This window comes from Mustela nivalis (assembly GCF_964662115.1).
Source record: "Mustela nivalis genome assembly, chromosome: 1".
Classification (NCBI taxonomy): domain Eukaryota; kingdom Metazoa; phylum Chordata; class Mammalia; order Carnivora; family Mustelidae; genus Mustela; species Mustela nivalis.
The window spans coordinates 169732268-169749940 of NC_139020.1; the positions used below are offsets into that span (position 1 = coordinate 169732268).

General features: G+C 42.5%; 1 pseudogene across 1 annotated transcript; it reads left to right on the forward strand.

Moving 5' to 3' along the window:
• The first annotated feature begins 13798 nt into the window (after positions 1–13798).
• Positions 13799–14211, forward strand: LOC309865767 (small ribosomal subunit protein uS8 pseudogene; annotated as a pseudogene). The gene has a single exon. The product of its transcript is annotated as a small ribosomal subunit protein uS8 pseudogene (transcript).
• The last annotated feature ends 3462 nt before the right edge of the window (positions 14212–17673 follow it).

Below are 17673 nucleotides of genomic sequence, written 5' to 3' on the forward strand. Positions count from 1 at the left end.
ATAATGAACAATTTGACATTCTTCACTGCTAATGTTTTCTAAAAATCTACCTTTTTAGTATTTGAAACAGTACCATTCATCTTGCTGCATTTTTAAAATTTTTATTATGTGCTTCAATTACCAAATCTTCCCAGGAAAGTCTGCAACAAGGTCACACCTGGAAGATAAATTGCCCTACGATTTATCCTCAGACTATGAAATGACCTGATCCTTGGTGCTTCTGGAATTTGGTTCTCCTGATTTTTAGATCTTATTTATAACAGTTTTATTGAGATAAAATTCACATACCGTAGAATTCATCCATTTAAAGTATACAATTCAGTGGTTTTTACTATAGTCACAGAGTTGATTTTCTTTTAAGTAACCACAATTCCCTTGTTTTAAAATGGTATTTTTGGAGGGAAAGACATAGAGAAGAATCTAGAAGAACTTCTAACCTTATGAACTTTGAACTCAAAGAATCAACTGCTACTTTTCTTCTACCCCATGGCTCTGTTCTTTGTAAATGTTTAATTTTATTTTTGGACACATTCATTGACCAATTCCAACCTTCCACCAAGAAGTCCTCTATGCCTAGTGGCCCTAGAAAAGTAGTTTTATTAGGTTAAATCTCGCACTTGCTACAGAAAGCACAGCTGGGACTTTGCTGATGGAAAAAAAAACTTCCGCTTCCCTTAGTTTTCCTTACAGACATTTTTGGGCACAGCTCATTGCAGACTGATCTTTATGACTTCATTACTTGCTCAAGGCAAGTGATTTATTATTAGTAGCACCAACATAAATTCATAGAGGAAAAATCTTTATAAAATATCAATGAACCAATTTTCACTTTTTATACTTGGTGCTGCCTATGATTTGCATGCACAGCCCTACCCCACCCCACCCCACCCCATATACATGCAGTCATTCGTAGTATAGCTGATGGGTCTGATTCTGTTGTCTTTTCCTTTTATAAAAGGAGATCATTAAATCTGAACACTTACTGTTCACTCAGTTCCTGTGAACCATTCCTTCCCACCCCAGGCTTCCTGTGATTCTTGGGAGGAGTGAGCCTGGGAACCTGGATTTTATACAAACTTTCCAGGTGACTCCAATGGCCCAACATGGGGAACCAAGACTACTCGGTCACATCCTGAAGACTGGATAGTCAGTGCAAGCAGTGGACAGATTCATGGCTGATATTCAGGGAGACGGATGCACCAGAATTGAATCACCAGCTGCTAGAATCTGAATGCTTGTATCTTTCCAAAATTCCCACGGTGATGGTATTACAAGACAAGGCCTTGGGACATTGATTAAGACATGAGGGAGGAGCCTTTGTGAATGCGATTAGAGCCCTTATAAAAGAGGCCCCACGTCTTCCCTTCTTCTTCCCTAGAGACTCCTCACCTCTTCTGTCGTGCAAGGACACACCAGGGAGTCACCAGCGTTGGGCCAGGAAGAGGGCTCTCACCAGAATCCAACCATGCTCAAAACTCAAACTTCCAGCCTCCAGAACTGTAAGAAGCAGGTTTCTCCTGTCCGTATGCCACCCAGTCTGTCTGACTTGGTTATAGCAGCCCCAGCCGACTAAGATATGAACTGTTCTGAAGTCTGAGAGTGTCCAAATCAGCATATCCACTCAATGCCACATGCAGGAACTTCAAGAGAAACAAGACTTGACCTCTATGTCTTATAGGAATCTAAACATGTAAATCAGCAAATTACAATAAAGTATTTAAAGAACAAAACCAAAAATATGTTACAAGACCAATCTGGGGAAAACTGTTAAAAACCACATTCAAGTTTCCTGTATCTCTTCTTTCTTTCTTCTGACCTCCCATCCCCCCACCGAAACACAAGTCACTCCCCTGCACACAACACACACACACATACACACACACACCCCATGTACACACACACTCATCCCCCATATACTCCCCACTCACACATCACACAGATATGGCTGCCAAATTTAAATAACCTATTAAATTAGACTTTCAGATAAACATATTTGAGACATACCTCTACTAAAAAGAATTTCATGATTTATTTGAAATTCTAATTTAACCAAGGTCCTGTCTTTTACTTGGCAACTCTTCATATCTCTTTCTCCCTCTGTCTTTCTCACTCTCTTTTGCACACCCACACCTACCCACACACAGACACACACACACACACACACATACACGTACGCACAGCCCTCTACCCTAATTTCACATAGGTCTACGACACTGCTAAAAATTCCTATAAGAGAGTTCTGAGTCACGTTTTTACCTGTCTATATTTTTTGCTTGAATTTTTATAATACATAGGTATTACATTTGAAGTGAGAAATTAAAAAATTGTCCAGAAATTATTAAATGCATAATTGGTTCCACTAAGCCTTCAACATTCCTAGGGATGCACCCCCTTCCTCACCAAGTTCATGAACCTCAACAGAAGATCATGTTTCTGGGGAACTGTGGGAGCTTTAGAAAGGGGAGAACATATGTCCAGTAAAAACGGTAGCTAGGAATAGACACTGGAGGAGGCAACCGGGAGGGCCCTAGGCGTGGAGACTGCTAAATGCGTTGGCTCTTTGTTTAAATGGCAAAACTACTACGGACCAAGACTGCTACATTTGGCTGGGAGCAGATTATGTTCTGTAATAGTGGCTGACCCAGAGTCAAAGGGGCTGTACTCTGCTTGCCCTTTCCCCACATTCAGATGCCATCTTTTTCTCATTTATATGAAGGCAATACAGAGCTTAACGACCACCTCCATGAGTTAGCATTTAGGAGAAATTGTTACCTGCTAGCCAGTGTGCTAATTGGCTTAAGAGGCACACCATTCCTCCTAGAGATCTCCCTGTTACAGAAGGAACACCACCCAGGAAATTTAGAGCACTAGCAGGTGACAGAGGCACTTGTCGAGGGCATACAATGGAAGCTGTCACCCCCTCCATAGCCTGGCCTCCCTCACACTGAGCTCCAGAGGGAGGTGGGGGGCTGCATTTCTCAAAGATGGCTGCACTTCTGCAATGTGACCTCCAACCCGGAAACCTGGTAGGGTTGCAGCTGCCTTAGCCCATAGAGTAGCATGCAGTGTACACAGGTGGCTTTGGAGGCTACCTCGACAGGTGAGGCAGCTCCCCCTCGTCTCTAGCTGCCCTGAGGCTGCCGTGCTGTGAAGAAGCCCGTGAGGCAGACTCGGAGTCATCCTAGTCTGGGCACCAGATGTGCAGGAATGGACCTTCAGGAGACTCTGGCCCCTACACTGGCATCACCACTAACCTTTGAGTCTGCCCAGTGGAAATCCCAACACCCTGGAATATTGGCATGCCACTTCCACTCTTCCTTGTCTGATCCCCCAACCCACAGAATCCATGTGTAGAAGTCACTATACCTTGCAATAACTCGTTACACAACAGAACAGAATGTCACGTAGGGACCCCGTGAGGGCCAACAAATTCTATCAAAGCCTAGAGAACAGAGCAGTATAATCAAGGCCAATGGCTTTGTCCTGAAATCAACCAGATGGACTGCTTCCCTCTCTGGCCCTAACAGTATTTCAAGCCCATGTGATCACACCAAGACAGAAACCATAGGACAGAAGGAATCAGCAACCAACAAATGTGGCTTTACTCTCTCATTGTTTCCTGCCAGAGCCATGTTAAGCTATACCAAGACCTTCCCACGCCGCTCCTAACCTCTGGTCAAGTTTGGTTCCTTCAATCCTCACAACTCTCCCGAGACCCCAGGGCTTGCAGAGTCCACTCTGCAAGGTGGCAAGACAGAAAACTTTGCAGGGGCTACTATTCCTCAAGGAGAGGGACAGTTTGATGCCTTTTAGTGTTCTTCCCTGGAAAGAAATTTTGAGGTTGTAGTGCTATTCCATGACAACTCTCTTGAGCCTTTTTGGCATATAAAATAAAAGCTTCTCCTTAATATGTATAAGAACATGCCTAAGAACAGATATAACAAGCAAGCATGATTTTTAAATGAAGGGGGAGTTCAGCAGACGGTTTGCAAACTTTAAGAATTCTCTTACTTTGTGCAGACATATTTGCAGCCCATATCTGGGAAAAGACACAGAGATCTTAGGAAACCCCACAAAAAGACTTTTAGAAACTAGCTCCAGTTCATTAATTCCACGGATCACCCGTGAAATAGAAGAGTCGCTCACTACATAATGTTGTTAGGGGTCTCCAGGGTAAGGGATTTTTCTGAGGGGCTCCAGTGACATTTGCATATTTTTTTCAAGATTTTATTTAATTATGTCAGAGAGAGAGAGAGAACAAGCAGGGGGAGCAGCAGCCAGAGGGAGAAGCAGGCTTACCCCTGAGCCAGGAGCCCAATGTGGGGCTCTATCCCAAGACCCTGAGATCATAATCTGAGCTGAAGGAAGATGCTTAACCGACTAAGCCACCCACCCATCCCCACATATAGTTTAAATAAGCACCTGTGATTATTTAATAAGGTCCAAGAGGATGCCCAGATCACTTCTGTACTCTCATTATATTCACAATTTAGGATGCTCATTGTAGAATAGCCAGGAGTCATGAAAAAGTCTTGAGTTAGTTGAAGAGGTTGTGCACAATTTAAAAACAAACCTAATGGCACTCATTTTTCAGGGAGGACAACAGAGACCTCCCACTTGGAGCCTCTACTAGTAACAAAACCCTGTGTGGATGGAACGGCTAGCAAAGTCCTGAGACTTTGCTTTGACCAGCTCTGCGATGTGATGTACTCATAGTCTCCCCAGAAGGGACACCATTAATCTGAGATCCCTTCCGAAAGGATGACATACCAGGTGCGTCCAGCTTTCCATAAGTGACAGGATGTGGTGGTCCGAGCACTGACCAAGAGACAGCCCAGGTCTCAACAGTTAAGACTTCTGTTGTAAAAATATTACTAAATGAGTTCTCCAGGAACAAAATAAGCCCGCTGGAAGTGCTAGGAAATATTTTCATCATCATGCCGAGGGTCCTGATTATTCTTTATGATGCTACTATCACCACAGAGCTGCAGCCAGCTTGACCGTGGTCATTCATTCCTTCTTAATAGCCCCCCAAATAGCAAAAATGTCCCCCTCTTTCCCAGAATTAGCAAGCTCAGAACAGTTTCCCATTACTGCTCTGAGAACTGAATGTTTTTCTTGCTCCGTGTCAGATAAAATGCCTGTCCCCAGTCCATGGATCGCAACTAGATTTCTAACCTATTTTCTCCCCTATTAGGACCATAGGGAAAGAAGGATCCTAAGGCCATGTCTGGAGTCATGAAGATGGAGTTTCATGATTGATTAATGATGTCTGCAAGGGATTAGGGAGCAAAGACATTGGCCATGGGTTTGCTATCATGGCTCAGACCTAAAAGCCGCTCTCCCAAAACAACAGGACTGTTACAAAAATCAGCCATAACTTAGCAGGAGAAATGTAAACAAATGCCTGTTTGGTATTTTGTTCTGTTTTGTTTTAATATTGCTCTTTTTATACCACTGGCACTTGACGGGGAAAAAAACTGTGAAAAATGAGTCCATTTTATTACACTCCCAGATCCTGCAACTGATTCTGGTGGGATTAGCGCTAATAAACCTCTGAGATGGAAGATTGAATTGTAGTGGCTGCAATCCCCATTTTATATCGTTACAGATAATACGTATTCGCCAAAAGTAACTTTATTATTCTTCTGACATCTTTTATCTAATTCAGAAATGGACCATTCCAGCCGTGAGATGTGTGTGCCGCATGCCAATATGCCCAGAAGCTGGGCAGACGCCGGCGTGCTGATGGCTCACGAAGCAGGATTTGGGCTTGATGCCCTCAAGCCTCCCCACAGCCCCCACTGCCCTGTGATCACATTCTCAGGAGAGAGTCAGTAACAGCTGCTTCCTGCTTCCTGGGCACTCCGTGGTCATGCAGGGGGCAGGAATCACTGAGCCACTTTGGATTCCCCTCTGTTTTAAGGGCTGGGGACCACCATCAGGTCAAGCACAAAGCAGCTGACCTCAGCCCCCAAACATTTAGAGACTCCAAACTGAGGAGGGAGGGAATCGGGCCGTACCTTAGGCTAGGAGCTTCAGACAGTGTAGACTCCATGCGAGTACCATCCACAGCACGGTTCACCACAGTGGAAATGTTCTGGTGATCTGCCTGTCCAAAGAGGTGGCCATAGGTGTCTACTGAGCACATATAGTGGGGCTGATGATCTGATACAAGTGGAATGCTTAATTTTATGTTACTTTAATGAATACAAATAATTTAAGTAGCCTTAGGTGACGTTGGGCAAACGATTTAACTTACCCAGCCCTCAGTTTTACTTCCTACAGACTCTGAAACCCACCTGCTTTTCCCCTCTCTCCTCTCTCTATAACCCCTACATAACCCCCTAACGCAAGCTATTCTGTCTGTCTCTCCCCAGGATAGCCACCACAGCCTCCTAGTCAATTGTCCTTGCTAATTGTGGATGGTGAGCCCTTTGAAAAATAAAAATTGGACTAAAAAACCTATCCCCTTGGTGAACAAAAATGTATTTCCAGCTACAGACAACTCTCAGCACTCAAAGTTGTTCTGCCTTGTGTCTTCAGTATCTATCGCTGCCTATGTCTGTTTCTTGCTCTTTCTGCCCCGACATCTAGGCCCCTGCAACACCCCCTTCCACCTCACCATTCATCTATCGAAATCTTTGATCAGTCACATACCATCCACTCCTGCAAATTAAAGTCACGCAGACTTTCTCCCAGAAGCTTTATCATCCACTTTGTTTCTCATTGTGGAATCAGAGGCAGCCTCTTTCCTCTGCCTCAAGGAAGCAGAGGGTCATCCCATAAACCTTCAGTGAGCCTCTGCTGCATGCCCAGGTATTTCTTGAGCAAGCCAGAGCCATCAAAGAGGGCTGAAAGCCCTTGGGACCATCTGTAGAGATCCCTGTAGACAGGAGTTTGCCCTGTAAAACTTCTGACAGGCAGGGTCACAGTTCCCTCCTGTGCACCAGGGTCAGCCCAAAAGATACTTGGGATTCCTATGTGACAACGACTCCTTCCTTGACCAAACTTTACTCAGGATCCTCTAAGCCCTCATGTCAACTGGGCTTTGACCTTGACCATCCATGTCCTTGGCCTGCTTACTCCAGTCTTAGCAAAGAAACCTAAGTCAGGGTAGCAAGACTCTCACCGCTCTTATTATTAGTCATTTTTCTCTTAGTGATTTTCCATCCATTGACCCTCACATTTTGCTCACTGGCTGTAAATCCCTAGATGATTTTGCCACATTTGGAGTTCAGCTTACTTCTATACTGAAATCTCTCTCCCTGCCATAGCACAGATGAAATCCATTACTATATTTCGGATTTAATCTGAAACAAGCATCCAGTGGCAAAGTTTTTCTTTTATATGTGAGCTTACGGAGAGACTCCAATGAGTGGGACATCATTGCTTATGTCCACATTAATATCCTCCCACTTTCTAGGGTACAGAACCTGGATCAGAGCCCTTCTATTGTAAAAGACAGAAATCCAACTCAAACAAGCTGGGGGGAAAAAAGGAGTTTACTCACTGCCATTTCTAGGAAGCCCACAGCATGATTAGACATGGGGCTCAAACTTCATTCTCAAGAGAATGTCTCTTTTCATTTCCTTGGCTCTGTTTTCCCTTTGTGGACTTCATAGTCAGAGAAGTTCAAGGCTCATTTGATCCTTTGTATTTTTAACATCACAAGAAACATCATCTTTCATCTCAAATCCGAGTCCCTCCAAAAAAAGGTCTGAATGGCCCTGCCCAAGTCATACATCAACCCACAGACCACTCCCTGGTTCCCTAATGAACCTGAGACCCTGAGATCTCCAAGGCAGTGATACTCAGGCATCCTGAGTAGACATACCCTCCCCAAACCATACAGTAGGGTGGTAGTGGTGCTCAAAGAGAATGATAAAGAACAGGCAGACATCCCCTACCTAGTGCTACTCCACGTGTGGTACGTGGACCAGGCAACACACAGGAACTCATGAGAAATGCAGATTCCTAGGCCCCGTCCTAGATGAACTGATTCAGACTGTGTAAGAGTGGAGCCCAACAACCTCTGTTTTAAGAAACCTTCCAGGTGGTTCTATGCATGCTAAAGTTTGAGACCCATTGCACTTTTCAACCCATTTAATCAGAAGTCACAAACTAAAGAGTAATGATATACAATGAACTGTCCCTCCTAGAAACAGAGTCTTGAAATGAGAATTACCCAGGGGCACCTGTGTGGCTCAGTGGGTTAAGCCTCTGCCTTTGGCTCAGGTCATGATCTCAGGGTCCTGGGATCAAGCCCTGCCTCGGGCTCTCTGCTCAGTTGGGAGCCTGCTTCCTAATCTCTCTCTGCCTGCCTCTCTGCCTACTTGTGACCTCTGTCTGTTAAATAAATAAAATCTTAAAAAAAAAAAAAATGAGGATCACCCAGCACTTACAAATGCCTTCCCATCATTTCTTATTCCCTAAGTGGGCCCTACTATGTGTCAAGCACTGAGCTAGATTCTGCATAACCAGAAACAAATACAAGGCCACCCTAGTCCTACAGAACCAGAGAATTTCAGTCTAAGATGAGCTTTATATATGCATTATCACATTCTATTGATAAGATTATGAAATGACACAAGCCTTTCTGGAGAGCAATCTAGCAATATATACCAAGAATCATAAACATCAGGCACCTGGGTGGCTCAGTTTGTTAAGCAACTGCCTTCCACTCAGGTCATGATCCCAGAGTCCCAGGATCAAGTCACGCATTGGGCTCCCAGCTACATGGGGAGTCTGCTTCTCCCTCTGATCTTCTTCCCGCTAATGCTCTCTCTCTCAAATAAATAAATAAACTCTAAAAAAAAATCATAAATATCTTTGTGCCCTATTAATTCAACTTCTAGAAATGAAAGTTCCTAGGAAGCGAACAGTGATGTGGATCAAAGGTTATATATAAGTCTTGGTAGCATTGTTCATCATGGGAAATAATGGAGGCAACCGGAATAGCCAATGTAATAGGAAAACTGCTAAATAAGTTATGATCCATTCATGAAAAATCACATTCATGACTAGTTTTTAATAGCTTCAAAAAATGATTGCCATATGACACTAAGTTTCATTGAAGTACAATATTGGCTCTACCTCAGTTTTTACTTCCCAGAATCTCTGTATTAGTTAATTCCTGCTGTGTAAGAAATTACCCACAAGCCTAATGCCTTAAAACAACACCGCTGGTTATATCATAGTTTCCTTGTGTCAGGAAATTAAAAGTAGCCTAATAGGGTCCTCTGACTCTCATTCCCTTACCAGGCTTTGGTCATATTAAGACTCAAGTAGAGAAGGACCAGCTTCCAAGCTCATTCTGGTGGTTGCTGGTATGACTCAGTACTCATGGGCTTGGGCTCACGGCCTCCTTCACATTCTCACACGTAGGGCAGGAGGAGTCAAGATGGTGGAGAAGTAGCAGGCTGAGACAACATCAGGTAGCAGGAGATCAGCTAGATAGCTTATCGAACCATTCTGAACACCTACAAATCCAACAGGAGATCAAAGAGAAGAGCAGCAATTCTAGAAACAGAAAATTGACCACTTTCTGAAAGGTAGGACCTGCGGAGAAGTGAATCCAAAGCAATGGGGAGATACACCACAGGGGGACGAGCCGGCTCCCAACAAGAGGCAGAGCAATGGAGCACAAAATCAGGACTTTTAAAAGTCTGCTCCACTGAGGGACATTGCTCCAGAGGCTTAACTGGGGTGAAGCCCACATGGGGACAGCATGGTCTCAGGTCCCACAGGGTCACAGAAGGATCAGGGGGTGTCTGAGTGTTGCAGAACTTGCAGGTATTAGAGCAGGGAAGCTGGCTATAGAGATGTAGCCAAGGAGTAAGTTCTCAACTCGGGATTACTTTAAATTGTGGTCCATGGTACAGGCCACTGCTCTCTGAGCAGGGACCCCACAAGACGCGGGGAGACTCCCTTGGAAGAGTGCAGGGATCTGTGGACTGAGAATTGGGGCCCTGAGCTCTCAGCTCCTCTGGGTTGGAGATTGGGAGGCGGCCATTTTCATTCCCATCCTTTGGAATTCTACAGAAAGCTTTCAGGGAACAAAAGCTCCCAAAAGGGAACCCAAGCAGATTACTTAGCCTGGTAAGGGCAGTATAATTCTGCCTTGGGCAAAGACACTTGAGAATCACTACAACAGGGCCCTCCCCAAGAAGATCAGCAAGAAATCCAGCCATGACCAAGTTCACTTAAAAAGGAGAAGAACGGAATTCCAGAGGAGGAGAAAGCAAAGCATGGAATTCATGGCTTTCTCCCCATGATTCCTTAGTCTTGCAAAGTTAATTAATTTGTTTTAATTTTATTTTTTTTCTTCTGCTAAGTTTTTTTAACTTTTACCCTTTCCTCTTTTAACATTTTTTAACTAGTTTATCTTAACAATACCATTTAAAAAAATCTTTTTTGAAACTTCATTATTATAGTCATATTTTATCCTTCATTGTATCTAACTTTATTTTTTGTATACACATAGGGTTTTTTCCTCTAAGAAAATTTGGGATACAACTTCTTCTACTAGATCAAAATATACCCTAAATCTAGCACAGGGCTTTGTTCTAGTCTCCAGCCTGAGCAAATTCTCTCCACTTTCTTTTTCTTTATTCTCCCAACCAACTTATCTTAACTCCTTTTTTAGAAATTAAACAATTTTTTTTCATCTTTATAGTCATACTCCATCCCTTCATCATGTTTACCCTTATATATGTTTTTCATTCTTTAAAATTTTGGGAGGTAGTTTCTTCTAAGAGACCAAAATACTCCCAAAATTAAGTGGGTTCTATTCACCAGTCCAATATATATTTTTTCTTTTTAATATTTTTTCTTTATTTATTTTTTTTAATTTTTTTCTGAACTTCTTTTTACCCCCTTTCTTCCCCCCCACAATTTGGGGTCTCTTCTGGTTTGGTTAAAGCACATTTTACTGGGGTCTTTGCCACCCTTTTAGTATTTTATTTGCTCCTTCATATATTCTTATCTGGCTAAAATGTCAAGGCGGGAAAACTCACCACAAAAAAAAAGAACAAGAGGTAGTACCAAAGGACCTAATCAATATGGACATTGTTAATATGTCAAATCTAGAGTTCAGAATGACGATTCTCAAGGTTCTAGCCGGGCTCGAAAAAGGTGTGGAAGATATTAGAGAAAACTGTCAGGAGAAATAAAGGTCCTTTCTGGAGAAATAAAAGAACTAAAATCTAACCAAGTTAAAATAAAAAAAAAAGTATTAATGAGGTGCAATAAAAAATGGAGGTTCTTACTACTAGAATAAATGAGACAGAAGAGGGAATTTGTGATATAGAAGACCAAATGACAGAGAATAAAGATGCTGAGTAAAAGAGAGACAAACAACTACTGGACCATGAAGGGAGAATTTGAGAGATAAGTGATACCATAGGATGAAACGATATTAGAATAATTGGGATCCCAGAAGAAAAAGAAAGAGAGAGGGGAGCAGAAGGTATATTGAAGCGAATTATAGTAGAGAATTTCCCTAATTTGGCAAAGGGAACAAGCATCAAAATCCAGGAGGCACAGAAAATCCCTCTCAAAATCAATAAAAATAGGTCCATACCCCATCATCTAATAGTAAAACTTACAAGTCTCAGAGATAAGGAGAAAATCCTGCAAGCAGCTCCAGGCAAGAGGTCTGCAGCATATAATGGTAGAAATATTAGATTGGTAATAGACCTATCTACAGAGATCTGGCAGGCCAGAAAGGACTGGCATGATATATTCAGAGCACTAAATGAGAAAAATATGCAGCCAACAGTACTATATCCAGCTAGGCTGTCATTGAAAACAGAAGGAGAGAGAAAGCTTCCAGGACAAACAAAAACTAAAAGAATTTGCAAACACCAAAACATCCCTACAGAAAACACTGAAAGGGGTTCTCTAAGCAAAGAGAGAGCCTAAAAATAACAGACCAGAAAGGAACAGAGGCCATATATAGTAGCAGTCACCTTTCAGGCAATATAATGGCACTAAATTCTTATCTTTCAGTAGTTACCCTGAATATAAATGGGTTAAATGCCCCAATCAAAAGATACAAGGTATCAAAATGGATAAAAAAACAAGACCCAATGATATCCTGTCTGTAAGAAACTCATTTTAGACCCAAAGACACCTTCAGATTTAAAGTGAGGGGGTGGAAAACATTTTACCATGCTAATGGACATCAAAAGAAATCTGGGGTGGTAATTTTTATATCAGAAAAATTAGATTTTAAGCCAAAGACTATATTAAGAGATGAGGAAGAACCCTATATCCTACTTAAAAGTTCTGTCCAACAAGAAGATCTAACAGTTTTAAATATCTATGCCCCTAAGAAGGGAACAGCCAATTATATAAACCAATTAATAAAATCAAAGAAACACATCAACAATAATACAATAATAGTAGGGGACTTTAACACTCCCTCACTGAAATGGACAGATCATCTAAGCAAAAGATCAACAAGGAAATAAAGGGCTTGAAATGACACACTGGACCAGATGAACAACACAGATATACTTAGAACACTCCATCCCCAAAAAACAGAATACATATTCTTCTGTAGTGCACATGGAATATTCTCCAGAATAGATCACATCCTGGGTCGCAAAGCAGGTCACCACTGCTATTCAACATAGTACTGGAAGCCCTAGCCTCAGCAATCAGACAACCAAAAGAAATAAAAGGCATCCAAATAGGCAAAGAAGAAGTCAAACTGTCACTCTTTGCAGATGATATGATAGTTTCTTCTTTGGGAAAACCCAAAGAATCCATCCCCAAACTGCTAGAACTCATACAGGAATTCAGTACAATCAATACACAGAAATCAGTTGCATTTCTACCAACATCAAGACACAAGAAAGAGAAATTAAGGAGTCAATCCCATTTACAGTTGCACCCAAAACCATAAGATACCTAGGAATAAATCTAACCAAAGCGGCAAAGAATCTGTACTCAGAAAACTATTGAATATTCATGAAAGAAATCAAGTAAGACACAAAGAAATGGGAAAACATTCCATGCTCACAGATTGGAAGAACAAATACTGTGAAAATGTCTATGCTACCTAGAGCAATCTACACATTTAATGCAATCCCTATCAAAATACCATCAACTTTTTTTTAAGGAAATGGAACAAATAATCCTAAAATTTATGTGGAACCAGAAAAGACCCTGAATACCCAGAGGAATACCCAAATTGGTGGCATCACAATTCCAGACTTCAAACGCTATTACAAAGCTGTAATCACCAAAACAGTATGGTACTGACACAAAAACAGACATATAGTTCAATAGACAGAATGGAGAACCCAGAAATAGACCCTCCACTCTATGGTCAACTAATCTTTGACAAAGCAGGAAAGAATGTCCATGAAAAAAAGTCTCCTCAACAAATGGTGATGGGAAAATTGGACAGCCACATGCAAAAGAATGAAACTGGACCATTTCCTTATACCACACACAAAAACAGACTCAAAATGCATGAAAGACCTCAATGGGAGACAGGAATCTATCAAAATCCTTGAAGCAACCAGGCAGCAACCCTTTGACATCAGGCACAGCATTTTCTTCCTAGAAACATCACCAAAGGCAAGGAAAGCAAGGGCAAAAATGAACTATTGGGACTTCATCAGGATCAAAAGCTTTTGCACAGCAAAGGAAACTGTCAACAAAACCAAAAGACAACCAACAGAATGGGAGAAGATATTCACAAATGACACATCAGATAAAGGGCTAATATCCAAAATCTATAAAGAACTTATCACTCTTTCCACCATTTTTCCTTGCCGCCATAATGGTGTGCATGAATGTCCTGGCAGATGCTCTCTACAGCATTAACAATGATGAAAAGAGAGGCAAATGCACCTATTTAGGCCGTGCTCCAAACTCATCATCCAGTTTCTCACTATGATGATGAAGCACGGTTACATTGGCAAATTTGAATCACTGATGATCACAGAACAGGGAAAATTATTGTGAACCTCACAGGCAGGTTGAAGAAGTGTGGAGTGATCAGCTCCAGATTTGATGTACAACTGGAAGATCTAGAAAAATGGCAGAATAACCTGCTCCCGTCCCACCAGTTTGGTTTCATTGTACTGACAACCTCAACTGGCATCATAGACCATGAAGAAGCAAGATGAAAACACACAGGAGGGAAAATCCTGGGAGTCTTTTTCCAGGGATGTAATACATACAGACAAATAAAATGCCTCAATGGGAAAAAAAAAAGATAAAAAAAAGAACTTACCAAACTCAAAGAACAAAGAATCCAATCAAGAAATGGGCAGAAACAAACACCTAAAGAACAAAGAATCCAATCAAGAAATGGGCAGAAGACATGAACAAACATCTCTGCAAAGAAGACATTCATGGCCAATAGACACATGAAAAAGTACTCAATATCACTCAGCATCAGGGAAATACAAATCAAAACCACAATGATATACCAGCCAGAATGGCTAAACTTAACAAGTCAGGAAACAGCAGATGTTGGCAAGGATGCGGAAAAAGGGGAACCCTCCTACACTGTTGGTGGGAATGCAAGCTGGTACAGCCACTCTGGAAAACAGCATGGAGGTTCCTCAAAAAGTTGAAAATCAGCAACCCTGCGTACGATCCAGCAATCACACTACTAGGTATTTACCCTAAAGATACAAATATAGTGATCCAAAGGGGCATGTGAACCCAAATGTTTATAGCAGCAATGTCCACAATAGCCAAACTATGGAAAGAACCTAGATGTCCATCCACAGATGAATGGATCAAGAAGATGTAATACACACACACACACACACACACACACACACACACACACAGGAATACTATGCAGCCATCAAAAGAAATGAAATCTTGTAATTTGCAATGACATGGATGGAACTAGAGGGTAATATGCTAAAAGAAATAAGTCAGTCAGACAGAGACAATTATCATATGATCTCTCTGATATGAGGAATTTAAGAAGCAGGGTGGGGAGTGTTGGAGGTAGGGAGGAAAAAAATGAAACAAGATAGGATTGGGAGGGAGACTCTAAATCTCATGAAACAAACTGAGGTTTGCTGGGGGGTAAGGGGTGGGGATAAGGTGGTTGGGTTATCACACTGGGGAGAGTTTGTGCTATGGTGAGTGCTGTGAAATGTTTAAGCCTGATGATTCACAGACCTGTACCCCTGGGGCAAATAATACATTATATGTTAATTTTAAAAAAAGGTCTCAAGGGGTGCCTGGATGGCTCAGTGGGTTAAAGCCTCTGCCTTTGACTCAGGTCATGATCTCAGGGTCCTGGGATCAAGCCCCACATCAGGCTTTCTGCTCAGCAGGGAGCCTGCTTCCTCCTCTCTCTCTGCCTGCCTCTCTGCCTACTTGTGATCTTTGTCTGTCAAATAAATAAATAAAATCTTTAAAAAAAAAAAAAAAGTCTCAAGCAGCTAGGTTAAGGTATTGATCCCAGGCCATCTTTGTACCAGTGGTCACCAAAAGCATCATGTGGATAAGGGTTCTGCTCCTCACCCCCAGATCAGTAAGAGAGAAGCATAATCAATTAGCAATAGTCAATCTCAACACAGGAGCTTAGCACCAATACTACATGCCCTGAACAAGCCTTCTCTGGACTGCAGAAGTGAAAACAGGCTTTGGAGTTGGGGAGGCCTGTGTTACTGTGTTACTGGCCCTGGAGCCGTAAGCAACATTCAACTCCAAAATGGATAGGGTCTCTGTGAGAACTGAGCTATTTAATACAAGTAAGCACTCAGAAGAGAGCCTGACACACACAGAGTAAGCATGGGATTGTGCAACCTTAATGGAGACAATATCACCAACAGGGCAAAAATGGTTCTTAGAGGCAAAGAAAAAAAAAACTTACAATTTTTATGGATAAGGATTTATATCATTTATGTCATTGTTTCTCAGAAATCCCCACCCTCTTCCCAGGCTTTCAGGGCTGTGACCCAGTGTAGCTGTTGGAGGCTACGGAAATGCTTCCTGCCTCCCTCAGCTGGGAGCACCTTTATGTGCTGCCTGCCTTCACCCCCATCCTTGTTTTGCATATCATTAAAGCCAAATTATTTGGATGTCTGAGCTGAGAGCATTTCACTTTTTTCCTCTTTGAAATCTATTTTGAAACTGATGGGTGTGTAAAAAACACAGGCAATGTAAATTAGCCTCAAAATGGCTGATTTTTCAGTAATTCTGAAAAAAAAAAAAAGAAAGAAAGAAAGTAGTGCCCTCAGAGGGTGTCATCTATCTGCATACAATTTGGGTTAGAAAAAGAAAATCCTTATCAGTACTTTATTATACAGCTCTCAAGCCAACACCAGGAAACAGTGTAATTTGAGACAATGAATATCATCAATGCCATGAATTCAATGTAATTACGTTTCATTGAGAAAAGGAAAAATGTCTCTCCTGACATACTTGTGCGCGTCTGAGTGAGGAGAGAGGGAAGGAGGAGGGGCAAGAGCACTGTACCATCTGGACTGTCAGCATAAAGATGAAAAATAGAACAGCCACTCGCCCCGTCATTGGGAATTCAGTCACACATTCCTGAAACACGAAATACGAACACCATTAAGCTAAGGTCAAAAGAAATCAGCTCGAAGCTAGTTTTCTCTACAGTCCAGCCACCCCTTAGTGGACACCTCCCTTGTAGGCTCTCTCTCCCTGACGAAGCTTCAGCACTTTTAACAGAAGGGGTGAAGACTCAGCCCAAAAGGGGCAGAGTCGGGGCCTGAACCTATGTCCCCTGAGTTTCATATTAAAACCCTTTGGCTACCAACAGACTGAAGCAGGCTCCAGCCGAAAAAGGAAAGTATTGGTGCACCAAGCTAAGAGGGCTTCAGGCATGGCTGGATTTAGGGGTTCAAACAACGTGATCAGGGCTCTCTCCTCCCCGCAGCTCTACCTAAGAGCTTGGTGCTCAAGCCTTGGTGCTCAAATTTTGGGGGCAGGGAGATGAATGCTGATTGGCTGGGCCTGGGTCATGTGCCCACCCCCAACTCTGTGGGGAAAGAGAGTGAAACCTCTCTAGAACCGAGAACTGGATGGGGTGAAGATCAAGGTGCTCTCCCAGAACAAGGATTAAAGGACAAAATAGAGTCTTCCGTATCATCCGAGAAAGAAGCGTAGCCTCCCCTGACCCCTCCTCCACCCAGCACACTAGCCTTTCTCCCTGCTCTGTCCTCATGCTCTCACCATCTCTGAAATGATAGCATAAATTGATTGATTTCTGGAAAAGTACAATGCTATCACCACACCGCAGTACCCAGAAGAGTACCCAGCATGTGAGAGCTGCTGCGTATTTGCTCAATAAAACGAATGAATGAATCAGAAACACCAAACCTGCTTCTCGACTAGAAATAACATGGTTTAGGCAATAAGGCGTGTTGGAGGGGGAGGAAATGATCAGCAGTCTTAGTAGACCTTTCATACATGCTCAGCACCTGCCGACTGGAGAAAGTAGAGAATCCTTGTTAAAGCCAATTGTCAAATTCCACCACCCCACCCCACCCCCACCCCACCCGGCCCGGGATTCCCGTTCTCTAAGGCTCTGAGCCCCTGAGTTTGCATTTCTGACAAGTCCCCGGGTGCTGCTGCTGCCGCTGCTGTTTCAGGAACCACATTGTGAGAAGGAGCTTTCCCACCAAAACTGCATTTGTCTAACTGTCTGTTTTC